Genomic DNA, 27,650 nt, shown 5'->3' with positions numbered 1-27,650 from the left:
TATATTTCTGTTCTCACTACAGCTGAAAAGCAAGTTCGTTATGTATAATTATACAAGCTGCATTATGGACATAGAAAAATGCTACCTTCTTGTATTTCTTTCAACCTTTTTTAAATGCGTTCATGATGGACGATTGTTCCAAGTTATTCTGCCACTTGATCCAGTTTGCTGAAAGCTTTCAAGACCTGTAACATAATAAAATGGTTTAAAATAACTGAGGATCCTGAAGATCCAAAAACATGTGTCCCAATTCAAATTTAAAGCCTCTGTATTAAAAAAAAAAATCACATAAGAATCTGCACTAGAAGTTTCTCTGAACTTTGTGTTTAATTACACATTGTTTGTTGCCCAACTACATGTTCAGGCTGCAATCCTGATTCCCACTTGACACAACAGAACTTACTAATGAATACACCAGCTTAAGTCTATGATACGCTGTTGCTTGCATTAGCAGTCATAGACACTCTCGCATACTGGTCTGTACATAAAACAGTACATTGTTTCAGCCTAATAAATGACAATATCCTTCCCATCCAAAGAGCCATTGTAAGAGAAACTCTGATGTTTCCTGAATATACAGTGAAATACAGAAAATGAAATACACAAACAAAACAAAGACCAGTGTTGGCAATAAAGCATGTCTGAAAATTCAAGCCAATCCACACACCACCAGCTCAACATGTGGAGCACACACCACACCATTTGGGTTTCAAGTGACTACCATATGGGCATTCTTTTGTTTCAATTTGGCCTGACACAGGGACAAAGAGGAGTGGCTCCAAATGCTGCAAATCAATACTAAGAGAATATACCTGGCACATTTCCTATACAATATAATGGAAGGATTTCATTGTACACATTTGTCATCTAGCCAGGAAGTTCTTCAACTGATGAGAAAGAGGACAATAACAGTTTGACAGAGAGAGAGGCCTAATTTCACTTGTTAGCCTGAAGTAGGACCACTGAATGAACTACTGAATGGTAAGCGAGCATTTATGTAGATCCCACCAATTCAATTCATTTAACCTAACTGGGTCTAGCTGCTAGATTTAAGTCAAACACCAAGCTGGATTTAAGCTTTTTAATATTTCCTTATAAATTTATCACTGTACTTAATATAGTCTACTACTAAAGTCCCTGACAAAGCTAAAATGCTATGCCCCTAGCACATTTCTCACTCAACATATTGCATAAATACACCAGAAATTAACATAAAATGTAATATTACAATGTTATGTAACACACATAATACAACATAATGTTTATATAGTATTTATGATGAAAAGATAGCCACTAACTAGCCAGAATTAACATTCACAAGAAACATTGTGTTTGTAAACAGAACATTCTTCTTTGCGAAGAACAGTGAAAATTTCTGTTTAAGAAGAACAATGGAAGTGAAAAACTGGGGGAGGGGGAAGGTATATTCTAAATTGTGTGAATTGTGTAGATTAAGATTGCTATGGAAAACTGGAAAATCTATCATTACCTAGTTTCAGACACTATATTATGATATAGCAAACATTAAACATTTTTTTTCACAGTCATCAATTATGTGGTTACTGAAAACAACTGTGGCTTTGACTTTGTTGTTCTTATGTTCCTTCAAGACATTTTTGACTTATGGTGACCTTAAGGTGAACCTATGATGGGTCTTTCTTGATAAGATTTGTTGCCTTTGACTTCCTCTGAGGCTGAGATAGTGTGACTTGTCCAAGGTCATCCAGTGGATTTCCATGGCCTGGTGAGGATTTGAACCCTAGTCTCCCAGAGTCCAACACTCAGACCACTACATTACACTGGCTCTTAACCATATAGAGAAACATTTTTTAATAGACTGCAACAATGCAATGTTTCAAGCTTTACCAAAATATCTCAGTGGCAGTGGCAGCATGGGAAAACCCAGTTTATAATGTGGCCAGACTACTGGTAGCAGGCTGTCATTTGGTATCAACTACTAAAGTTCTGTCACTAAAAAAAAGTCATGAAATAGTAGGGGACCATGTAATTCTACTAACTCTTCCTCATAACATGTGTTCAGGTTTGAGAGATCTAGCAACATCTAAATTAAGTCTTACAGTGGGCCCTTGGTATCCAGTGGGGTTTGGTTCCAGGATCCACCACCTGTAGATACCAAAATCCATGGAAGCCAAGTCCCATTAAATATAACAGTGTAGTAAAATGGTGTCCCTTATTTTAAAATTTGGCAAAATCAAGGTCTGCTTTTTGGAATGTATATATTTTAAAAATATATTTCAAACTGTGGATGTTTGAATCCATGGATAAAGAATCCATGGATACAGAGGGATGGCTGTTTATAGCTGCAATCTCCAAGGATCCAACCACATTTCATTGTTGTTGTTGTTGTGTTGTTGTTGTTAACTGCCATCAAGTCAACTTCAACTCATGAGGATCCACAGATCTCCAAGTTACCCTGTCCTCCACCCACTTTGCTCAGGTCTTGCAAATTCAAAGCCACAGCTTCCTTAATTGAGTCTATCCATCTGGAGTGCTGTCTTCCTCTTTTCCTACTGCCTTCTACCAAGCATTATTGTCTTTTCTAGTGGGTCATTTCCTTCTACAAGAACTTTTTGCCTTTCAAAGTAACTGCTGGCCCTGGAACATGACCTTGAAATAGTAGCACCATTAATCCAAACCTTACAGGTTAGGCGTGGGGATTTCTTTTCATAAACTGCATTCTTTTAAGCAATAAATTTCAGGCAATGACATCCCATTTCAAATCATGCCAATAGGACAATAGTGAGGATCTAGAATGAGAAGATGCATCATCCCTGACCACATCCTACAACTTTCAAAAATGCAGAATAATGTAAGCAGAGCAGGGAAGATATCTATCATTATAACACAGGACCAAGTCAAACCAGTCAAGCATTCTTCATTCCCCTGATTTGTAACTCTCCTCATTCTCTGACTCCCTTTAAGCTGTATCACTTTCCACACATCAAGCTTTTAAAACAATCACTTATGGTCATTAGAGTCAAGCTACATTGCTTCTGACCCTGCAAAGACTTTAATTATGATTATTTTTAACGTCCATAATCCAATTCCAACAGCATCAGGGCTGAAATTGCTATTTTAAGGGCCACGTGCTGAACATTTCACCTGCTAGTAATGACATCTTTGTATTTTCTTCCAATTACTCTCAAAGCTAAGACCTTTTGCCCTGGGCCACAGACCTCTATTCAGGCTGCACACATTCTCTTAAGCACCCTGATCCTTTGTTGTCATTCTCAGTCTTTCATCTATTATTTACAGCCATTGAAGGGGGAGCTACTCTACCATTTGGAAAGCTTTAAAGTAAAGCTTCTAATCATCTTAATTTCTTTGCCTTTTCCACTTCTGATTCCCTCCTCCCAGAGTGACACAAGAAGCAAATTGACAAAATCATTTTCCAAGTACATCATTTTGATGCTTCCTAAAGCTTGCCAAAAGTAAGAGAGCTGTCTTGTGTGTGTGGATTTGTATATAATATGTGTAAATGAATATACACTTCATTTTCTTACCAGAAGTGTTCTAGTTTCTACAGTTTTTAAAAATTCATTTTCATTTAGTAAATTAAGTCAAACACGATTGGCTGACCTAAGAAATTATAGTGTGTTGAAACAATGGGGAGTGAGTAATTCCAAAATGTTTGCTATTTAAAGGCTGTGAGAGCTAATGCAGATAAAACCTTGCATTAAACAGCATGCTAGAAAATGCATTTTTAACAAAGATAACAATTGGCCAATTCCAGAAAAACATGAAGTACAGTTTGAAGTATATACATATACTTCATATACTTCAAACATACATCATATACACAAACCATTATATCAGAATGAAAAGCGATATGCTTTATCAATGTAACCCAAAAAAGTCTCCCCATGATAAAATATGAAACATGGCAAAGCACCATTGCTACTCACTCCTGACTACTCCAGCAATGACAGAACTCAAAAGAAAGAATGAGGGTTTTTTTTACCATCATTTAAGATAATCAAGTCTGATGATTACATCCACTGAAGAATCTTGGGATCCAAACAGGACAGCATGCAATTCATCTTGAAGCTTTCTTTCTGTACTGACTGCTTTTCATACAGTTTCCTTGTTGTCTGCCTACTTTGAAAGCCTCCAGCCCCCTTGTCTTTCCTTATTTTCACCATTTGCTTCAACCAGCAGTTCACTTGAGACTCATCTATCTTACAATGCCTCAAGTGACAGATGCTCTTAGAAATGACCATACTGCTGAGTGAACAAAAGATAACATCACCTCTAGAAACTCAAGGGAGAAATACAACAGCAGCCTTAACACTGTGTCCTTCTGATGGATGTTAGATCGTAAAAACATTCGCAAGTGAGAAAAGAACATAGCTGTAAAGAAAATAGCCTTTTACAACAAACCAAGGAAGAAAGCAGAGCCCCAAAAACTACATACTAAGAAAACAAATTAGGATTATTTTGCTGGGGAGGGGGATTGTTCATTCTTAAAAATTAACAAAATCAAGGATGATAATTCTGTTTAGGAATAATACACAGAATCAGAAAATACATTGGTCTAAAAGTGATTAATGTTAGGTTGAATCAAGACTTACACTAATTGACATTCCCATTGAGCTCGATCAGACTTAAGTCTACTTTAAGCATGATCACATCTGGTTCCAAGCTGATAACATCTGGTTTCAATCAAATTTGTATTATACTTTCCAGGTTTTTGGAACACTACAAATTATATTTTGTGCTGTGTAAAAGCACTTAGGGCCTTAAAACACCGGACAATGAAAACACCACTAGGAATTCAAATATATCTTTGTTTAAGGGCATGTCATATTGGTAAAATGTATGTCAGAAAACATACACTATAAAATAGTACTATATAATAGCATAAATTTGTTTATGTTAATGAGTGTTCAATATAGCAACATAATTGTTCATCTGACTTCCAAAATATTTGAGTTCAATTCACATTTTAATAGAAGGTTTAATTCAATGTTTAAACCGACAATTGCAAAGTTACACCACACTCACTCCAAGCATATTCGGTCTGATCTTAAAACATGTTATTTCTAAAGTAGGGCCAATTAATAAATACGATATGTAATCTGGGCAGTAAAAAAAGAAAAAATACTGATGGAGGGAAAGCAAGATGTTATGATGAGCTATAAATCAATTCAGTAACAGTAACAAAGAAAGGTCATATTAACATCTCTGGAGAAACAAATGGGCACGTATGGGAAAAGTCATTCCCCTCTAGTGGAAAGGAAAGTGCAATTTCAAAGTATCAGTTTATGTTCTGGAATAGGTATCTTTTAATTTTCTGCAACAAACTCTGGTTTTGTAGAAATTAAGGAATGTTTATTGCTCATAACAACAAAGGAAAATGAATTATTTGTATTGAAGATGATGATGAGAGGGACAGACTAATTAATACAACTTTTAAAATTGTATTTTTTACATGTCGAGCCTCCGTTATTCAGAATTCTGAAATCCAAAATATTCTAAAAACTAAAACTTTTTTCATGCTGGCTGGAATGGTGACACCTTTGTTTTCTAAAGGTTGAGTGCATACAAACTTTGTTTCATGCACAAAATTATTATTATTATTATTATTATTATTATTATTTATAAAATTACTTTCAGGTTATATGTATAAGGTGTATATGAAACATAAATGAACTCTGTGTTTACACTTGGGTCCCAGCTCCAAGATACCTCATTTTGTACATATGTATTCCAAAATCCAAAACACTTCTGATCCCAAACATTTTGGAAAAGGAACACTCAACCTGTACATATTTTTATGATTCCAACATACATTTCAGCATCATACATATTGGCTAATATCTGATCATGATGTTCGACTACACGTCCCAGGACTGCAGGTCATGCTTTGGGGCCCAAATGCCTGCTTTAGAAAGAAAGCACTGATGCCAATGCCAAGGCTACATTAGGATGTCATGAATGAGGGAGGAATTTTAAAGAAGACTAAATACTAATTATCCTAGAAGGATCTAAAGAAATGATAGTCACATTCTTTATCTGGTGGTGTCAGTATCTGTGTTTCATAAGAGTTTCTTCCAAAAGGTTTGCTTACGTGCACAATGATTTCAGAAGCCCTTTGCAGCAGAGGATGCTTCCTGATTATATAACAGAGATGAGCATAGTGCAGCACTCAGGACTCATACAGACCCCAGATCCCACTTTTCTGGCCTCTGAAGCTCCCCACCGTCTCCCAAAGACACACCTTTTTAAAGAAAAGGTGTATGTTTTGCCCCTGAAATCACACAGAAAAGCAATTAAACATGTGAAAATGAGCAAAAAATATACCCATATTACCCCACCTGCAAAAGCAGCCCATAAGCCTGTACTGTTTCCAAACACCTGTATGTTCCCTATTTATTCCCTCTCAAAATGGCAATAGGATATGATGCAATATCATTTCCTGTCACTACTTGGAGAGGACTGCCAAGGAAAATGAAGGTTTTGGGGCTTGTTCTGTGTTTGGGGGTGGATTCAGCCTTTGGGCGTTGGGGATGAACTGCCCACCGACCCTCATGAAAGTGCCCAATCATGTTTGATAAGGAGCATGACTTGACAGTTGATGGTAGGCCTGGAATTCAAGACCTTGAAAGACATCTGAAACCACCTCACATAAATAAATAATAAATAAAAATTTTATTTTTATACCGCACCTTCCAAAGATCAGGGCTGTTTACAGTAGGATAAAAACAATACAGGTAAACAACATACATTAATATAAAAATACATACAGTGAGATAAAAATAAACTAAAAGCCCTGTTAGCCGATCCTCTTGCTCTTAAAGAGGAAGGGAGGTCTGTTAGGACTTTACTCGGGGAATGCAGACTGAAATAGAAAGGTTTTTAGGTCCTTTCTAAATTGGGCCATGGAGGTGGCCGAGCGGAGCTCTGTGGGCAGCGTGTTCCAAAGGGCCGGGGCGGCGATGGAAAAAGTCCTCCTCATGGTTGAGGTAAGCCTAGCCCCTGGTACCCTAAGTAATTGCTGCCCAGATGTTCTGAGGGTCCGGGACGGACTTACATCTACAAATGAAAAAGGAATCTCTTTTTCTTCCAAAAGGTTTGCTTTTGGAAGTTCCAGGTTAGGTAGTGTCTACAAGTTCCAGGTTAGGTAGTGTCTACTAAATGCACTGTACTATGCTTTTGCCTGTGCTGATAGACACATTACCAAATTCTCCCTAGTCACCTGCCAATCCTCTACACTCTTTCCAAGGTCTACCTCTTTAGCACAAATATGGGTTTTTGTTTCAGAATCAGTCATAAGACCTGATGCTGCAAGCAAGACCTTGGGGTTGACAGAATGACTGCATCAGTGCAAGTCTTAAAGAAATTAAGCAACAATTTGACCTACATTTGGTGAGAATCACTGACATTGCACACCAATCGTAACCATCTTTACTCAAGAGTAAGTTCTACATTAATGGGAATAATTATCCTCTTCAAGTGATGAAAATGATACTTTCAGTTTTCTGGCACTGATACATGGGAAGCATAATCACTATGTATTTGTTGATTTAAATTTCATATTTCCATGTGTTGTCATTCCCCAAAGGCAGAAACTCTTAGGAGTTGCTTCACAAAAGTATAGGTGGGAAGCTACAAGTATAATTCATGAGAGATCCAGATCAAGTCTACTTCTCCAGAGATGAATAAAGCAGCCAAAATAACATAGAATAATATGAGAAAATTAAACGTTGCAAACAACAAAACACTGCAAACATAGAAAAATCCACAAAGGAGGAAACAGACCTTTGACTAATTACCAAAGGTTATTGACAGAAGTTTTAAAAAGTCTTAAAATGCATGCAATCTTATGAATGTTTACTTGAAATCAAGTTCTTTTGTGATGGTGAGCCAACATGGGATGATGAGCCAACTAGAACACTAGGAAACCAGAATTCGAATCCCCACTTGGCAATGGAAACCCACTTGGGTGACCTTGGTCAAGTCATACTCTCATTCAAAGGAAGGCAAGAGCAAACTCTGTGAGCAAATCCTGCCAAGAAACCCTGTAATAGTTTCATCTTAGAGTCACCATAAGTCAGAAATAACTTGAAGACACACAACAACTACAACAACAGTTCTTTTTTGTTCAAACAGGTCTGACTCTTATGTGAGTCTACCCAGTAGAAAAAGAAAAAAAGAGTAGGAGTGATGTTTCTTTTTCACACTACAGTTCTTTTTCAGACTACAGCTCCGAAAAACCTGCTGGGTGGAGTTCTGGGAGTTGTCATCCAAAAAAGGACCTTTTCCAAGCTCTGATTCAGTTGTGTTTCATTTTAATTTACAAGCAGCTATAAAATGAGCTGCAAGCTCTCTTTACAACTATGAAAGAGAGAGAGAGGTTGAGAGAGAGAGACTGAAAAGATTTCAGGGGAGTAGGGGGCCCCTGATGTACACACAAGAAGCTTCATGCCAAGCAGATGCAAAGCACAAATTATTCATTCAGAATTAGCAGAATGAGTTAGTCACTTCTTGCCCAAAATTTGGTGTAGATGTTACAATTTCCAAGGTGGAGGGAACAACAAAAAATTAAAGGCCTTTTCCCAACTTCCTGTAAACCTCCTAGCCAGCATGGTGTAGTGGTTTGAGCATAGGACTGGACTCTGGAGATCAGGCTTTGGATCCATGTTCAGCCATGGAAACCCACTGGGAGACCTTGAGTGAGTCACACTCTCTGAGCCCCACAAAACCCTAGGAAAGGGTCACCTTAGGGGTGACATAAGTCAGAAATGACTTGAAGGTACACAACAACAAAACAGTTCTGAAATGATACTAGTATTTTCATATAAATTTGGCACACTTTCCTTTGCTTATCTAATACTGTATACAATTCAATATAAAATTCATACATACAGTTTTAATATAAAGGTTATACAATACTTATCTAATAGCTTAAACATATCTTTTTCAGCATGCCTGGTAATGGTTTTATACTTAATTACTCTTTCATGACATCATATAATATTGTTATTATATCTGCGGTAGTGTCTGAACATGCCTTCAGCTGAATCCGTTAACACAGGGATCTTGATCTAATTCTCTCCCTAGCTGAAGAAGATACAATATGAGGGTGGTCCAAACTTGTTTCTTTTCACTACCTCCGTCTTTTTTCTAAAGAAGTTGCCAGCACTGAAACATGACCTTGAAATGACGACTCCATTAAACCGTATCTTATATGGTACTTTTAAAAAGAAGAGGTCCTCATTAAATTAACTACTTTTAAACACAATAGGATCAATATGAATGCAGGGAAAAGTACACCCCCATGGCAAGTTCTTATTGCATGATTGATCAAAAACAAAACAAAAATCCCTGTAGCTTTCCAGATCACAGCTAATGCAAAAAAAAAAAAAAAAAAAAAAATTACCCAGGGGGAAAAATCCATCAAAATGAAAACTCTGAAAGGACTTACCCTTCACCAACCTATTTGCATTTCAAAAACTCCTTAAGTCCCTTCAGCTAAACCCCTGGGTTTAAAACACTGCAAAAATACAAGTGGGGGTAGCTGTCATTTATCTTCCTTTTGGCCTCTGGTCAAAGCTGTAAAGTCAGCCAACTTTGAAAAAGAAAAAGAAAATAAGTCTTTGTGTGACCCATTCCGTTTCAAAGAAAACTTCCAGACTTGCACCATTTGTCCCTTTAAATCTCATCTACAATTAAGGGCTAATTGTACAGCAGGGCGTTCATAAATGGCTACTGAAATCCACAGAATTATAGCTGTGAAACATTTGTGTATACATATTAAATGACGTGGATATATGCATGTATATAGAACAGAGGCTTCCTGTGTCATTAAGCGACATGTTCTGAAGTACAAATCAATTTAAACTTGCAGCAAGCCATACAACACCCAGGGTACAGAATGTCTTTTAAATAATTTCTGCAGTTTAAGGTGTATAGACAATTGCAAGGAAAGGGGGGATTTTATAGGTCACAGGGACCTTTTTTAAGCTTGTTGTCAGGGCACTGTGACTCTATTTATACGTTCTGCCCTCATTATCAGATATCAGATTTTTAAAGTGTTTTTAAGACATTAAAATGTATATAACTCTTGCGGCTTGAGCAAAATCTCACTATATTAATTATTAATCATGATTTTCAATTTTCAATATTCTCTTTAATATGAGAATGTCCATTTTCAAAAACTACAAGCTAATGCCATCCTTAAATCTAGCCTGGCAACTCAAACCTGGAACCACAGTAACCTGTATGAAAGTCTTGCTGATTTAGATGACTTTTCCTTTTAAGTAGACTTGCTTCAAATCAGAGACACATGGCATGAGCTCTGTAATTAACAGAGCTTATTCCCAGATAAATGTGCATGGGACTACAAGTCTTACTATACTGACTCATGTTCACAGGTATTAAATGCACATTTTTCCACTGGCTACAAATAGAAAACAAATTGGCAACCATGAAAAGAGAAAACTAGAGTTCTAATTTTTTCCATTTTGCTCCTTGAGTGCTTTCAATCAATCAATCAATCAATCAATCAATCGAGTGCTTTTAATAGTTATGATGTTCTATCATCTGTTCTATTATCTGCTACATTTTTGTTGGATAAACCGGCAAGCAATTATTGGAGTTATTCTCAGAACTACCCTCCAATTGGACTATTAAATTCATTTTATTTAAAAATGGCAGTACTGTACTTCAAAACCTATGCCACTTAACCCAGAAAGCCACAGTGCAGCAGCACTCCTGGTTCAGGGTGCGAGTGGGATGAGATTTAGCATAGTGTAATTGTAGAAAATAGCTGATTTCCTATTTAAAACTTATAAAGCTTTATGCATATAATTGGTGAAATGTGCATAAGATGTCAAATTAACTTATTAGTGCTGTGGAGTTCAGTGGATGAAAGGTAAGCTATAGACCCAAAACAGACAGCCTGGTAAAACCGCCTTGTGGGCAACATGGTAGCGTAGTATATAGGCACCGCATGTCCCCAAGACATCTTGAAGATACCCAGCTGTTTAGATGTAGGTGGCTTCAAGATGCTCTGGTGGCGCAGCATTTATACAACGCACACCACCAGAGCACCTTGCAGCTGTCTCCAAGCCACTGCAGGGCATGAAAACCCAGCTTTTTGCCAGCTGAAAAAGGAGTGGATCTTTGCTGCTCCAATTTTGGCTGCCTTCAAGGTGGATTGGGGCTGCGGCCCCAATCCAGTTTTGGCGGGGGCAGCTTCAAGCTGCCCCTTTGGGGCGGTCTGTTTCACCCCATAAATGTAACAAATACATTTATTTTAGAAGTAAATTCTTAGAGCTGTTAAAGATATCTGAGTGAAGCTATCAGACTGTCAGGTTGTAAACCATCTTGAAAACTGTTGTTGAAAGCCAGTAAAGAAATTCCTCAACAGAATCAAATAAGTAAAGTGCCCTACACTATGTACCTATACATTCCTGTTTCCTACTGTGTTTACAAGTGGAAAAAGCAAAACATGCCAAGATGAAAAATATACTTTTAGCTTTCTGTATATATACAACACAAGCCAGCACGCTGTACTCTATGAATGCTAGACTAGAAGTCCAGGAGACCAGGGTCACCTGAAGTTGACTTGAAGGCACGTTAACAACAGCACAAAGAATTCCTCACCTGAAACTGTGATGAAATAATCTCTGTTTACATAGAATCCCTTGAATGAGTACCGATATGTAGTCTTCTTTCTGAAACAGAACAACTGTCAGGAAGAATTCCAGAAATGGTAGTGAGATGTCGTTGCCTTACTGTCAGGAGGAAAAACTGCTGTTTTACTGTTAATTTTCCTCGTGCTCAAAAATAAACGTGTCTCTGTCCACAAAGAGTAACTATGAATTACTACAAATAAATGTTAGTACAAACATTAGAATTTGATATTAGCAGTAAAACATGGCATCACAAGGCTGTGTGAAGGAAGGTTGTGTTGTTATACAACTGAACACAACTCAACAGTGTGATGCAGCAGTTAAAAAAGCTAATGTGATCCTAGGCTACATCAACAAGTGCCCAGTCTATTCTGCTTTGGTCAGCCCTCACCCGTAGTACTGTATCCAGTACAATTCAAGGGGAATATTGACAAGCTGCTAAGAGATCTGGAAATCATGCCCTGTGAGAAGGGGCTTAGGAAACTGGGTATGTTTAGCCAAGAGAAGAGAAGGTTAAGAGTTGACATGATATTTAAATATTTAATGTTTAAATATTTGAAAGAAGGTTATATTGAGGACTGAGCAAGCTTGTTTTCTGCTGCTCCAGAGACCGGGACATGAGGCAATGGTTTCAAGCTACAGGAAAACCTAAACTTTAGGAAGAACTTCCTGACAGTAAGAGCTGTTTGACAGTAGAATATGCTGCCTCAGAGTGTGGTGGAGTCTCCTTCTTTGGAGGTTTTTATAACAGAGGCTGGATGGCCAACTGTCAGGAATGCTTTGAGTGTGTTTACCTGCATAGCAGGGGGATGGACTGGATGGCCTTGTGGTCTCTTCCAACTCTATTATTCTATTCTTCTAATTGTTATACACATAAACTAGTCACTATACAGCATTTTCTTTCTAGTAGTTTTCAGACAACCCCAGAAGAACAATTTAATTAATTATATAATTTTATATCACAATGTAGGTATGGTTTTGGTAATCACAGCTGCATTTGGGATTTACGTATTGGGATTATAGTATAATTTTTTGCAGATATTATAAACACTGAAATTATAATCTGCTTGATACATTGTTTATTCATACTGGTTGGTTAGTGACTAACAGTGGCTGAGGCCAATCGTGGGAACAAGAAATAATGTACTAGATGGCTGGAAAATCTTTTGCCTTCCACACTGAACAAAAACTCTCATAAATTTTATCACTGACCAGTGGCTGGGGCTTTTGGGAGTTGAAGTCCAAAGCATTTTGAAGGCCAAACATTCTCTACCACTGAAGATTAGTTCTCTGTGATCTGCTTAAATCAAAACTTTTATTTTCTTAACTTTTCAGTTTCTTAGCTTTCCAGTTTGGAAGCAAATAAAACATAACCAGCAGACTTAACTCTTCATAAAATAAAGAGGGAATGCTTTTCCAATAAATCTAAACAAAAACAAACCAGTGATATAGGGAAAGAATAGGAATATTGTATGGTGACTAGGACATTCAAAAATTATATTTAATCACAGTGAGAATATGCATACTACAATTAAAATGTCTTCCAAAAGAAAGATGTAAAAGAAAAAGAAAACACACAGAAACAAAAGCTATCCTATGGATTCACTAATAACTAGGGTGGCAGGCAGGCCATGGTTTAAGTCCGTAATAAAAGCCCATGACAACCTGCAGTGTATAGGAGTGCAGATCACATTAGTGGGAGATACCAGATGACCAAGGAAAGTGCTGGAGGCCTGGTAAAACCAGTAAACAAAAGGCAACATTCCAGATAAATACCACTGCTAGAGTCAGCATTGTGTGATGCCTAGATCTGATAATGCAAGAACAGATTAGAAGCTAGCAACAAAAGAATAAACCTAAGAACAAAGGGGTCATTCTGACACATCAAGAAATGATCTTCATTAACCCAAAGTGCATTTACTGTGCAGTTATAAAAAAAGCCCACCCTATTCTTAAAGACCATTTGAGGCAATGAAACTGCTGATGACCCTGAGACTTCACAAGCTACTGGATGTGACTCTTTCTTTACTGCATCTAATTTACCAGGCAAATTGCTCCCTTTCCTTCAGAAACTTTGTGACATTTTTAAGACTTTTAATGATTTTAAGATTTGTTGTTCAGCTCATCACAATTTCCTGTTGGATTTTGACACTGCAGTTTAATATGGAAATGACTCAAAATGGGGAAGAAGAATCTACAGGTTGAGTCTCCCTCATCTGAAATACTAAACTCCAAAATATTCCAAAATCTGAAATTATACATTTGGGTGGCTGAGATAGTGACATCTTTACTTTCTGATGGGTCAATGTTGTTTCAAGTACAAAATTATTTTTAAAATTGTATAAAATTATCTTTGGGATATGTATATAAGGTGTATGCGAAACATAAATGAGTATCATGTTTAGACTGAAGTCCCCTCTTCAGGATATCTCATTATGCATATGCAGATGTTCCAAAATCCAAAAAAATCCAAAGTCCCAAACGCTTCTGATCCCAAGAATTTTGGATAAGGGAGACTCAAACTGTATTTCCATCTTATGTTTTAAAAATTATTTTAAAAGAAAACAATTAGTTCCATCATATCTGTTCACAATACCAATAACTTAATGTAAACTAGATTTCTACTCATTCCACGTTGGACTAGAAGTTACATCTCCTGGTGTCCTAATGAAATCAAACATTGTGTCTTAATAGGTCCCACAGATCCAAACGACATACTGTAGATGAAACTAAAAACCGGTTTCAAGCCACAGCACACTGAGCCCATGCACTTTCAGCATTTGTACTATGACCAGATGCAGACTGCATGGCACAACTATCAACTCTATTTTTCTCCTCATCTCTTTCTTGTCTCTCTTAACATCATTCCTATTAGAGAATTTTGGACACCTTAAAAGCTTGGACAGTAATTTGTGACTTGGTTTGGCCTAATAAAAAATATAAACTCAATGCAGATTTGACATTTTTCTTTCAGTTATATCTTACGTTTTTGTTAAAAGTTTGTAATTCTCACAGTGACTAAATTACCATGGACCTTTAAAAAAATATTCCAGCAAGTCCTCTTTCATGTGACTATGTTGGTACATTAGCAATTACATTTAAAATGTCAAGGATGTTTACTGTATAATTCTGTGTTCTTGTTTCAGATATTTTTTCTTCTTTTTCAGTACCTCCGACACATAAAATGCCTCTTTGGACTAATGAATAGGAGTACTTAACTATAACAGTGCAGTCTTCTAGATGTTTGCACAAAAATATAAGCCTCACTGAATTCAGTGAAATTTATTCCCAGCAAAGTTGATATAGGAATGCAGTCTAATGTTCCAGTTCTACTTTGCTAGAAGTAAGCCCTATTTAGATCAATGGGACTTGCTTCTAACTAGATATGCATAATATGCACAATTATTTTTTCTATTAGGAATTCACTTCAGAATCTTTTAACAGTGGGAAATTTATAAGATCTCCAACCTCTTAAGGAACTCTTCAATATTATGAAAAGATAATGTAGTTTTCTGCCTATTTACTGGAGTGTTCTGTGTTTCATTGTTACAAAGGTATTCCACAAACTATTCCAGGCACGTATTCAAGAAACATTGCTTAATCACAATTATAATCCAGCCAGAAAGGTTGGTTATTCACAGCGTAGGATTTCATGGCCAAGTGGGGTTTCAAGTCCTGGCCTCCAGAGTTGTAGTCCAATGCTGTAGATCTTAAAAAACTTCTTTTCTTAGAAAGTTAGTTCAAGATTTCTTAGTGTAGATAACTAAACCACACTTCAATAGTTCTTTCATTTCTAACAAAGAGGAATATTGCAGTTCAGATCAGGTTTATATGCTATAAATCTTTGGGATTTGAGAGTTGAGGCAAATAGAGACCACACACCTTCTTGGTCCTAAGAGGGACTGGAAAGAAGGCAGTAAAAAAAAGCAATAATTTTTTTCTCTCCACTAGTAGCACCAGAAAAACTGCCTTTGCAATGAGAGCTACGGCACTTTAATTGCCATGTTGTTGTTGTGCGCCCTCAAGGCATGTTCAATATGTGACAACCCTAAGGCAAACATATCATGGGATTTTCTTGGCAAAATTGTTCATAAGGGTTTGCCTCTGAGGCTGCCCTGCCCAAAGTCACCCAGTAGGTTTCCATGGCCAAGTGGGGATTCAAACCCTGGTCTCCAAAGTTGTAGTCCAATGCTCAAATCACAACACTGTGCTGGCTCTCTTAACTGCCATAGCTTCATTATATGAAACCCTGGAATCTGTAGTTTGGGGAAAAAATCTCTGCCAGAGAAACATGCACTAGAGAATTCTAAGTAGCTCACCAAACTAAAAATCCCAGAATTCCATAGCATTGAGCCAGGGCAATCTAGGTGGTATCACCCTGCTATATTTGCAGTAAACACTCTGATTGGGGGGCATGCTTTTTAAAGGTAAAACAAGACATTCAAATAAATCTAACACTAATTTAATCTGTAGGATTTTAAAAATCTGTCTACACGCAGAAAATATATTCAATCTAGATTTTCCCCATATGTTCCGGACTCCTCCGTGTAAAGCAAATTCCGCTTATGCTCAAGCCCCATTTAAATGAATGGGGCTTGTGGATGTGGAGGTGTGGTGGCGCGGTGGCGGGTGTGTGCCATGGGCATACACCCCATTGTTCCCTATGGTATGCACCGCCCCTTCTCCTTGTGCGGCTTTCAGCATATGCTGAAAGCTGCATAAAGTGCACCCACGTATGACACGGGTGCACTGTACTAGAAATATTTGAAATATAAGTCATCCAAAGGTTAGAGATGCAACAATCTTCTTTTCTGATGGCTGCCATTGCTGGAGTTCACCTATTGCTCAGAAGTAATTATGGCAAAAGATCCATCAGAATAAACTACAGAACTACCAAATCATGTACCAAGTACAGTTGACCCTTTCTATCCATGGGCTTGCCATCCACAGATCTGAGGATCTGTGGATGGTCCCACCCTATTCTCTTCAGTGGCAGTGCATGTATTAGGCCACGCCAATGCCGCCATGTGCACATCACACTGCCATTGAGAAGAATTAGATTTGAGGTCTAAGGGATTCTTGGAATTGCCATTCATAAAAGTGATTTTTTTTCAAGATCTGTCTAACTTTGATTACAAACTAAAACTATGCTGCACAGCCAGTGTGCCTCAGCCAGATATGTAAAATTTTCAGAAAGTTTGAAGCCACAGGGGGAAATGTTTTTCGTGAAAACAGAGGTTTTCAGAAAAATTGACAAAAATGTGTTACTGGTATCCTTACATCCCCAAAATCATTTTGTTATTTTAGGAACATACAACGTAATAGTTATGCACATAATAATTATACAATTCTGTTTGGCATAAAATAACCTTGTTTGGTATATTAAATGTACAGTTCAGTCAAAAGTTACAAACTGAATTCCATTTTAATATTTTTAATAATAGCTACAAGGTCCAATACTTCAAGGAATCTCTTTGGTTTAATTAGGAACAGGCAAACAAATAAACAAACCCTCAACATTAGTAAGATAGATAATTTTGTCTCCTCTGATTTTCCATAGTGTCAAGCAGGCATAAGGCATTCAGTGCCATTAAAAGCAGAAATAAAAAGATACCAAGACTAACAGTTACAACGATCAGATTCTGTACATTGTCTTTTATTAAAATCTTGCTATAATATAGTTTTCAGAAATAATTATGGGGAAATAAATATACGAACACCTTGCCTTAAACATTTTATTCACCATTCTAAGAGAAGATATTACCAATAATATTACCAAATCCATCTTTAATCCCCCCCCCCCTTTTCAATTTTTCCAATTTGGGGGCGGGGAGGTTTCAGAAAGAATAGAAAAAAACTGTATTGTTCCTGAATTTTTCTGTTTTATTTTTCTGGACCTTCACATCTCTAGCCCCAGTGAAACACCCCTTTATGCTATACTTGCCAGTTATTTGCCAGGAGAAAGTCAAAATCTTGCACTTCAGTTGTTTTACTAACCCTCAACTGCTTTTGCCCTTGCCTTTTCTGTCTGAGTCAGCAGACAGTTGCCATGTTTCTATATTCAATTAGCTTACTGCCTCATTAGACCTGGACAGCTGGCTCAGTCTAAATGCTGACACAGTAAAGCAACCAGTTCACACAGTAGACAGCTGCCACTTTGGAATTACTGAAAGTCTATCAGCTAGAGAAAGTCTGAGCAAATGGAGGCAGCCAAGTGCTATTCCAGATGCTTCAAACTTGATTTATGAAACGATGCTACCTCTAGAGGCAATTACTGTTGATGCTTTCCTGTGTCTACAGTGCTTCCCAACCATCTATTTATCCAGATATGATTGGACATGCTCACTTTGATACATGGATGTTTTAATTACCCTAGTAAATTTAAAGGTTAAAAATAATTAAGAAACCTTTAGGTATCTTGTTCAAATGTTGCTAACTAGTGAAAGCAGATATAGCTCACTTACTAAATAATGCCACCATTACTAATGGTTTTAGTAAAGACTTCCTTTAGGGAGAGGTCTTGGAAATAAATCCCAGTAGATATCCAGGGTGCACTATATAGTGCAACAAAGATGAATAAAACCAATACACAGAGTGGAGTGTTAGACTAACACTTTCCTATAATCCACTTGAATGAGTCTTGGATAGATTTCCACTGGCAACCTGGAAAATGTGCACATGTTGCAAAATGATTTTATTAAAATAATAGATTTGTGGGGAAAAATATGTCATTCATAAAACATTTCTACAAGGCCAGCTGAAAATAGTCTATCAATTTACTTGGTCTTTCAAGAAAGAAATTAGGAAAGGAAAGGGAAACTCTGCGGCTAAACAAAGGGGGATGCGTTTACAGGAATGTAAATAGTAACATTCTTTCAAAACAAAGTCAAACTACCCCAAATACAACCAATAAGATGTCAAATTTTGGAGCAGGGATTCATTATCGATTGATCGATAAAACAGTATGCTGGCATATTCCTGATGCAAGACCAATAGCAAAGAAAATAGAAAGGGGAAATATTAGTGTAGGGAGAGGCTTGTACGATCATGTTATTGTTAGTATGTAGTACTTGGAAAAGCTACTTTTTGGACTACAAGTCCCAAAATCTCCAAGCCGGGGATCTGAGGAGTTGTAATCCAAACAGAAACTTTTCCAAGCAGATCTGAGAATTATGGGAGTTATAGCCCCCCCCCCCCCCCAAAAAAAAGCAAATTTTCCAAGCTTTGCACAAGTGCCATGTTTATAACACCTACTTGTTGAGACTCTTCTTAGAGGCTCTGCTCTGGGTTCTCCCATTTTGTTAAAGTACAGGTGTAATGACTGACAGAGTCAGCATGATGTAGTGGTGGACTTGGATTCTGGGAGGCCAGGGTTCAAATTCTTGCTCAGCCAAGGAAGCCTACTTGGTGACCTTGGGCAAGCCACGCTCTCTCAGCCTCAGAGGATGGCAATGGTTTGCCCTCACTGAACATATCTCGCTTAAAAAAAGCAGGAGAGGGTTGTCTTAGGGCTACCATAAGACAGAAAGGTACAACAACAATAACTGGGGAAGAGCATCTTTTCAGTTTCTTCTCACTTTTAGAATGGTATTCTCCAGTCAACCAGAAAGGTTGTTTTTGATTTTCCAGATTTTTAATTAACTTTGTTAGTGAACTTTTCAGTAGCCTCTGATTTTTAAGACTTTTTCACTATGAAATGAAGCATTTCTACATGTGGACATTGTGTCCACCTCCCCACTCAACATAGTATATGACTAAAAATATTTTATTTAGTGTATGTACTTTCATTTGCACATTCATGTATATTCAAATTAGAACCATTTTATTTAACCAAATTCAAAATTTTACATATAAAAATATTTGAGAAGAGAAGGAGGAGAAGGGATCAGGGCCTCCAAGTCTCATGCCCCACTTGAACCACTCCGTTTGAGAATCGCTAGCTTATGCCAAATAAAAATTTTAAGTATTACATTGTCCACAAAACTCCTTGTTAGAAGGAGAAATAATAAAGCTACATTGAAACAAGAAGTGGTGGCACTGAAGTGATCATTCTTTCCTGCACATTCTCTCTCTCTCTCTCTCTCTCTCTCTCTCTCTCTCTCTCTCTGGGAGTTCAAATTGCCTGTTGACTTATGGAGATCCCATGAATTTCATAGGGTTTTCTTAGACAAGGAATACTCAGAAGTGATTTTGCCAATTCCTTCCTTTGTAATATAGTAACTGGTATTTGTTTGTGGCTTCTCATCGAAATACAGTGCGCCCACACCATATGTGGGTGCATTATACGCGGCTTCAAGCATATGCTGAAGCTGTGGGACAATTAAAGAAATGGCACATGCCCATGGCATGCGTGCTGGTCCGTGCCATGAGCACACGCCCCATTGTTTGCAATGGGGCACGAGCATAAACAGATTTCCCCTTACGCAGTAAGGGAAGAGCCTGCTGTACTAACCAGGGCTGACCCTACTTACATTTTCAGACAGGATCTGGTGCCTTTAGAGCATAGATAGCCAAAATCTACTGCAATCTCTCACACCAAACTCTACTCTACTCTCTTCACACCAAACACACATACACCAGTTCACTGACTATTCCTCCAGTCAACCAGAGCATAGCATCAGTGGTATATAAGCCCTAGATCAAGAGGCCAAGAAGCAGAAAGAAATTAAACAGGACCTGTTATCTCACAGGCTTCATGCTGGGCACCCTCCAAGAGGAAGCTTTTGTGATGGCAACTGTGAACAAGGTGGAATCCTATAAAACAGCATACTTATTTTTGAAGCCTTTTGGTGGGATTTCTTTTTTACCAAAAGAAATTTGAATTTTTGTGCTGTTAGCTAGCACAACAATCCCTCTTCACTATTTTCCTAAGTCCATTATTTAGTAAATGTACACCCTCCATCCTTGTTTCTTTTCTCTCCTCTACTTCTCTGTCTCTCTTTCTGTCTCTGTCTCTCTCTCTCTCTCTCTGGCAGTGAGGGATTGTTGAAACAACAAAATTTCTCTTCAAGCAAGGAGAGGGGCAAAACAGGGAAAACAGCAGGACTGCCCAGGTATTGATCTTGATGTGTACATGACTTTTTAAAAGCCCTCTCCAAAAACATGCACTAACACAAAGCTAGCACTCTTAGTTCTTGCACTCTTCAGTGGGATATGAAAAAATGCCAGTGTGCTACCAATTACATTTCCACCACAGTTAGTTTAACCTTTGAAACATGTCAGTTAGCAGACAGACCACCAGGTAAGGTCAGCACAACCTTGCCCATGCCAGCGTTCTCTCTGTTTGTTCAGAAAACAACTGTGTATTCAGCAACTGACGTTCCTGTGAATTCACAATGTTCCCAACAGATCACAGTCAACTACTATCCTTACTTCAAGGCACAGCAGAGAGTTAGCTTTAGAAGATGCATTTGTATTTCAGACCAATACCCCATCCTGTATAAGTATACTGATGTTTTAAACTGAAAATCAGGTGAAAATTTACTTAAGTATCAGTTATTTCATCCACCCAAAACTGGGACTCAAGAAATTTCAGAACAATATTTTTTAAAGAAAAGGGGAATACACAAAAAGGTATCATATTCAAACACTATTCTACAAATAAGAATATTAAAACACAATCAAATCAAAAGTAATTTAACAATACATCAGCGAGTGCTATAACCATCCTTTACAAACCCTCTTTCTTGGTTGAAGGATCTGAGCTGAATTTCCTATAAGTCTCCACAACTCCAGCTTTCCAACAGATAACCCCATTAGCTCTTTGAAATGCTAGTGCAAATCCCTCAGCAACAGCAGACCTTCTGAGGAACCTGCATCACTCATAGAGTCCCCCATTCAACAGGCTCCTTTAACCTTCACTGAAATATTTTGTGAGGATAAGAGCACCTACTCTGGAAAGGGGAGGGAAATTCACTTCTATCAACCCGGCTGCAGACACTTAAATCTGGATCCAACCCTATTGCCTTAGCTTGTCTTAAGATCCCCTAGACAAAACATGGGAGGCACAGCTAGTTCTTATATATGAAAGTTCAAGGGTGCAAGAAATCAAGTACAGCAACAGTATGCAACCTTTTCCAACTTCTTTTGGGTATGCTTTGTATTAATGAAATACATTAATGAAGAAATCTTGTATGTACACTTGTACAAATTATGATTTCAGAGGGGTATAAAATGTACCTGCTTCAGAACAAAGAAACACAGAGAACAAAAGGGTCAGAGAAAGATTCTAAATGGCTGGCAACAGCATTGTAAGATTCAACAGCAAAGTTATAGATGTTCTTTTTGTACATTTCTGAAGAGTGTACACTGAACACATGCTGTAAAATGTTCTCATTCAGTTGGGAAGTATGCATTTGAAAACCCAGACACAATATACTTGGAATGAAGAATGCAGAGAGCCCTGTAGGCACTTTAGAACTGGCAGGAGGTGAACAGGAGGTCAGCTGAACAGAACCATTCTTGTTTGTTTGTTTTCTGGGAATCTGCACTTTAGCAAAACTCAAATTTTGATGACAGACATATCGAAAATACTATTAGACATATGAGGGCTAGTACAGCAATACTTTTCCATTTTTAAAAAAATACCTCAATTGGCCATCAAATATTTCTTTGTTTTATCACAGAACATGCTTCCTGGCTAACTTCAAGTCTGTTCACTTATTCATTTCACTTGTTACCTTCCTGAATCCCTTCATTTTACAGTATCAGCCTGAAGGCAGATTGTGAGGCAAATCCTGCCCGTGGTATTATTTTACGAAAAGGCCATTACACATTTTGGAGTTGCAATTGTACACATTCCAAAGAGGTTAGTTAACATTTGCTGCTTCTCAAGGATTTAAAGTCTGAACGTCTCTAGCGATGTCAGGAACAGCAAGTGCTCATTGGAATTACATTGCACCGCAGCAACTTTCAATAGTTCCTGGTTGTTCCCAAACAATATCATGGATGCAGAGTTAAGAAAGTTAACTTTTAGGAAGAATGAATCTAATCACTTCTGAATAGTAGTAGGATGATGTTCTGGGAGCTAAAGTTACCAGTGGATTCAGTGGATTCAGGATATTATTAGATTAATTCGTCCTTAGTAACTTTCCAAGCTCCGCATAGACATACTACAAAGAGTAAAAAGCATGTCTAGAAGGCAGCAAAGTAAATGGCAGTCAAGTCCTTTAAGTCTTTCCCTCAGTAAAGTCTGTCCTCTCACAGATCAGAAGGATAACCTCCTGGTCCATCAAAGTGGAGGCAATGCTGCAGTGTGGCATGTGAACAATTAATCCTTGGCACCCTTGACAAAGAGATTCTTTGAGAGAAGAGTATTCAGATTGCCTCTCAGGACAGGAGATTGTTTTGATCCATCATCCCCACTTCCTGTTCTCTTCTTGCCAGCTATCTACATCAGCAGAACTGCCTATCAGATGAGACAGCAGGAGAGGAAGGACTAAATGATGGATGGGGCATCAGTCCTCTCCCATCCCCATTTAAGTATACCAATCTATTGTCAGAAACTTACTTTACAGCAGTTAAACAAATATAATGGTTACCAGATCAACCATTGTGCTGCTAGAGCTAACCTAAAAGCACTAAGTGGGTGTTGGCTAATTACACTAAATCGAATCTTAAATCCAGTTGAATTTTCTTGGCAAGATAGTTTGAACCTTACACATATTGCAAGAGAATTAAATATTTATATTTAACCATTTTGATATCAGTGCAAATACATACAGTTTTACCCTGATAGAAAGTGATCTTCACTTTTCATTTGGATAGCAAAACTTCATATTATACCAGATTTTTTTTTTTTTTTTTAAAAGGTCCCTCCTTAATTTGGCAAAATGGTGGAGGAATGGTAGTGGTGGGAAATTATTGAAGGGGCAAGCCATGAGTTGGCTCATCTTGCATATGCATCGTGATTTGCTTTTATGATCATACACTCTTTGCTACTTTTCTTGTTAAACTATAATGGGGAATGTTGCTGTTGTTTGTCTTCAGATCATTTTCAACTGATAGTGTCCCTTAGCCTGATAGCTGGCATTTTGTAGTAGTTCGAGTGCTGGAATAGGACACATTGGGAAACAAGGGTTCAAAATCCTATTTGGTCATGGAAAGCTGCTGGTTGACCTTGGGCAAGTCACACCATCTTAGTCCCAGAGGAAGGCAAGAGCAAACCCCCTCTGGAAAAAACTCTGCCACGAAACTGCCATGATAGATTTGGGAAAGACTTGAAAGATACAACAAAGTAAACCTATCACAAGGCTTTCTTGGCAAGATTTCTTCAGAAGAGGGGTTGCCTTTGCATTCCCTTGAGGCTGAGTGAGTGTAACTTGCCCAAGGTCCCCCAGGGGTTTCCATGGCTGAGCAAGGATTTGAACCCTGGTCTCCAGAGTCATAGTCCAGTGCTCAAGTCACTGCACCACACTGGGCCTCAAATGGGAATGTGTTTCAGATAAATTTAAGATGACTAGCTGTGTTAGTGAGTAATGTGGCATCCTAACGTTTAACTGGCTTTTGATCGTATGTGTTATTCCCTCCCCCCAAGAACAGCAGTCTACTGAACTAGATGCTTCCTCAGTCAATTAAAATATTGCATACTGCAAGAGGGTTAAATATTCCACATTCCACAATTTTGCAGTCAAAGAAAGCACATTCCACAATAGGTCAATTATAACAACCTAATACTATGCACAACTGAGACACACCGAAGATGGCTTGAATCAGCAGACAAAAGAATATTTAATACTTTCTACTGACCATCACATGAAAGGGAAGAGTACAAAGGTACTAGATGCCATCTCCTCCCACTGTGTTCTCAAAAGCCCAGCTTTGCAGTCTCCTGACACACACTATAACTGAGTGTCTTCAGCAGGGAGCCAGGTGCACTGGTACAGGCTTCTAGCATGGTTCATGATGGCCTGTTTAGGGTTTTATGTTGCAGAAGGAGCCTACACAAGTAAAGTGGGTTCAAATACAGTTCACATTGTGCAGTGGGAAACACATGACAGGTAATACCCAAATAGATTGTAAGCTGTTCAGCAATACAAAACAAAACAAAACACATTCAGTTCCAGGTACTTATAGGAATGACAAGCAGAGCTTGCAAAATTTACTCTTTGGACTCTATTTCCCAGAATGCCCAGGAGGCATGGCCAGTGGCCCCATTGGCTAAGGGGTTATGGACACTGTAAACTTTTCCAGCACCTGATACTACTATAATGCAGTGTTCTGTTCCTTCCAGAACAGAACACTGTTCTGCCATCTCATCTGTGCTGAATTTAGTATTTGCATGAAAGCATTAGAAGAATTTGATCATCGATTTGGTGTATGTGTCACCAACATACTGATGACATCTGACATATTCCCCCTCCCTTTCTGTCTAGTTCTAGAGTGAAGTTCTGATCCAGTGTCAGGGATCAGTAGCGGACTGGTTTGAAACTTAATCCAAACAAGAAAGAGAAGCACTAACCTTTCATGGGCAGGTCTCCATTCAGGAAACCAATCAGGTTTGTAGTTTGGGAGCGCCCCTGCTTGTTTAAGTGGTATCTGCAGCTAAAAGTCTTTTGTAGTGACTTAGCCTGGAATGCAACTAATCATTTTCTAGAGAAAATGGTTCTGCTCCCTCTCATGAATGCCTTAATAACATTCACCTTAGACTACTCCACATGCGGTTGCATTCATGTGTTTGGAAATGTCAACATTGACAGATTATTAACTAGAGCTTGTTACAGAGCCTCTAGGCCTGGCATTTTCACTGGCCCACAAGTTTTTCTAGGCACATTTCAAAGTGCTTTTAAACTTTAAATAATGTGATGCCAGGATATCTCTGACACTTTCCACTCACCAGAAGCTCTGATTCATCTTCCCATACTAAGTATGTTACATAAGCCGAATGCTTGCCAAAGAAGTATTAGAGTAGATGATGCATGAAACACACCTGCATGCAAGATTCTTCTAGTTTTGTCTTTGGAAATATGAGAATTTCAGGGAGACACATGAAAGATGTTCAAGTACCGATTGTAATTTTTTGTTATTTTTTGTGCTGTTATTCTGCTGGTTTTAATACTTTTTGTAAAAAATGCTTTATCTTGCTAATGAATTTCCTGCAGACAAGCCTTCCTTTAAAACTAGAAAAGGCAGGTCAGCAAAATTTGTAGCTAACAAATGGAAAAGTGATGGCAAAATACTTTAAATAAAACCTCTCATAATACTTTGATGCTCCAAAGTGTGGTACATTCCTGACATTGTGACTAAAGGGATGTGTGTGTCTGAATGCTCTAGCAATTTGCTTTCTATGATGTATATTCAGAAGTGGACTGTAATATTAATTAGTCACTCATGTATGTAAGGAAGTACAAACAGAAGAAAGGAGCTATTCTGTATTGTCTTTTACTTACTTACTTTCTTTATTACTGAATCAAACTATCAAAAATTAGAGATGACCAAAACCTTCACATATCTAACCGTTCAGTGAGTGGAGGAAAAGAAAATGTTTCAGTGCTCACTGACCTGCTTCCAGACAAGGCTAGAGTCTTTATAGATATCTGTACCAGCACATCAGGGAACAGCAGCAAAAGGTTATGGCAGCCTAGATACTCTTTTGTTGAGACTGCCAAGGAAAGCAGCTCCATGCAGGATATGAGAACTCAGTGAACTTTTCAAGTTTATCTGTACCACTATAACCTTGACTATTTAATTTTGGACTTGCATCATAAAAATATTTATTTGCCCTGTCTGCTGTTGAATGTTCTGCATATTGGCCTTTTCCCAAGAATGAGAAAAAGCAAGCCAGAGAAACCTTGGGAAAGCAAGATTAAACAAGTTGCCTACCACTTCCTCTGAAAAGTTTCTACTGTCCCCTAAAAATTATTCAGGGTGTAATTAAAGCACACACCCCCAGGCAGAGCTAGGAGTCTTGCACATTTGCAGGGAGGCTTTAAGGGTTTTATTTTGCAGAGAAGTCCACTATGTTGGACAAAAACCATTCAAGAACCTGGACACACATACTCCCTCTATCATAGCTAGTGCATCTTGAATGGTGTCACTGCAATCTGCCTGCACACCTGCATCAGTCTTGTTCTCTTTAGAAATTATGGTTAACTTATACTGAATCCTTGGAAAAGCTAAGACAATAACTAGTTTTGTCAGATCACTAATCCATAATTATGGAAAGCAACATTTAAAATTAATTTGAGAAACACTGGCAAAAAAACAATTCCATTAAATAATCAGAATGTTAACTGGTGCCATTTATTTTTTAATGATAGAGTCACTTCTACATCTGTGGAGAGAGAAAAGAAAGTATAGTGGAGCCATGCAGCCCAACTGATGTGTGTTATTATATGGAAAAATATAGGAACCATTGTAGTGTATGTTATTTGAACTTATTAAAAGTCAAACTACTAAAATAAAAGCAGAAGGGGTACTTAGAGATATTCAAGTATCAGCATGCAGGACTTTAAAAATAACAGCCCTGGGATAGTTCCCCCATGGCAGGCCCAGAGTATAGGGCAAGGGAACTAACATTTTCCTCAGAGGCAAAGTCCAATGAAAATCCTTCTCTCCTCTCCCAATGCTATTTGCTTGGAAAGAAATAAATTTTGCTGTTCAAATTTTGCAGAAAGAAAAACTTTTTTATATAGAAGCTGTATGCTTTTCACATACAGCCTAAAAATGTGAAGCTGTACTTCATAGGTTGCATAAGTTGTGAGGGTTGTGACTTAACACAGGTTGAGCCTCCCTTAACCTTAACCGAATTCCGAAATCTGAAATTCTAAAAAAAACAAAACAAATCAGATTTTTCATGGGGGGCTAAAACAGTGACACTTTTGCTTTCTGATGGTTCAATACATACAAACTTTCTTTCATGGACAAAGTTATTAAAATATTATATAAAATTAGCTTCAAGCTATGTGTATAAGGTATATATGAAAGATAAATGAATTTTGTGGTCCCATCTCCAAGATACTTCCTTATGTACATATATGTAAATACAGGTAT

General features: G+C 37.9%; 1 protein-coding gene across 1 annotated transcript in view; it reads right to left on the bottom strand.

The window, feature by feature from the left end:
* GREB1L (GREB1 like retinoic acid receptor coactivator) overlaps window positions 1–27,650 on the bottom strand; it is a 223,387-nt gene that overhangs the window by 136,604 nt on the left and 59,133 nt on the right. Inside the window, exon 2 of the mRNA XM_089517153.1 lies at window positions 86–185. The gene's annotated coding sequence lies outside the window, so the exon portion shown is untranslated. The remainder of the gene's footprint in view (window positions 1–85; window positions 186–27,650) is intronic.

The sequence above is a fragment of the Sceloporus occidentalis genome, unplaced genomic scaffold, assembly GCF_023333645.1.
Source record: "Sceloporus occidentalis isolate IW3139 unplaced genomic scaffold, rSceOcc1.0.p SCAF_3, whole genome shotgun sequence".
Taxonomy (NCBI): domain Eukaryota; kingdom Metazoa; phylum Chordata; class Lepidosauria; order Squamata; family Phrynosomatidae; genus Sceloporus; species Sceloporus occidentalis.
The sequence above is the reverse complement of the archived record's forward strand: the minus strand, read 5'-3'. Positions and strand labels throughout refer to the sequence as shown.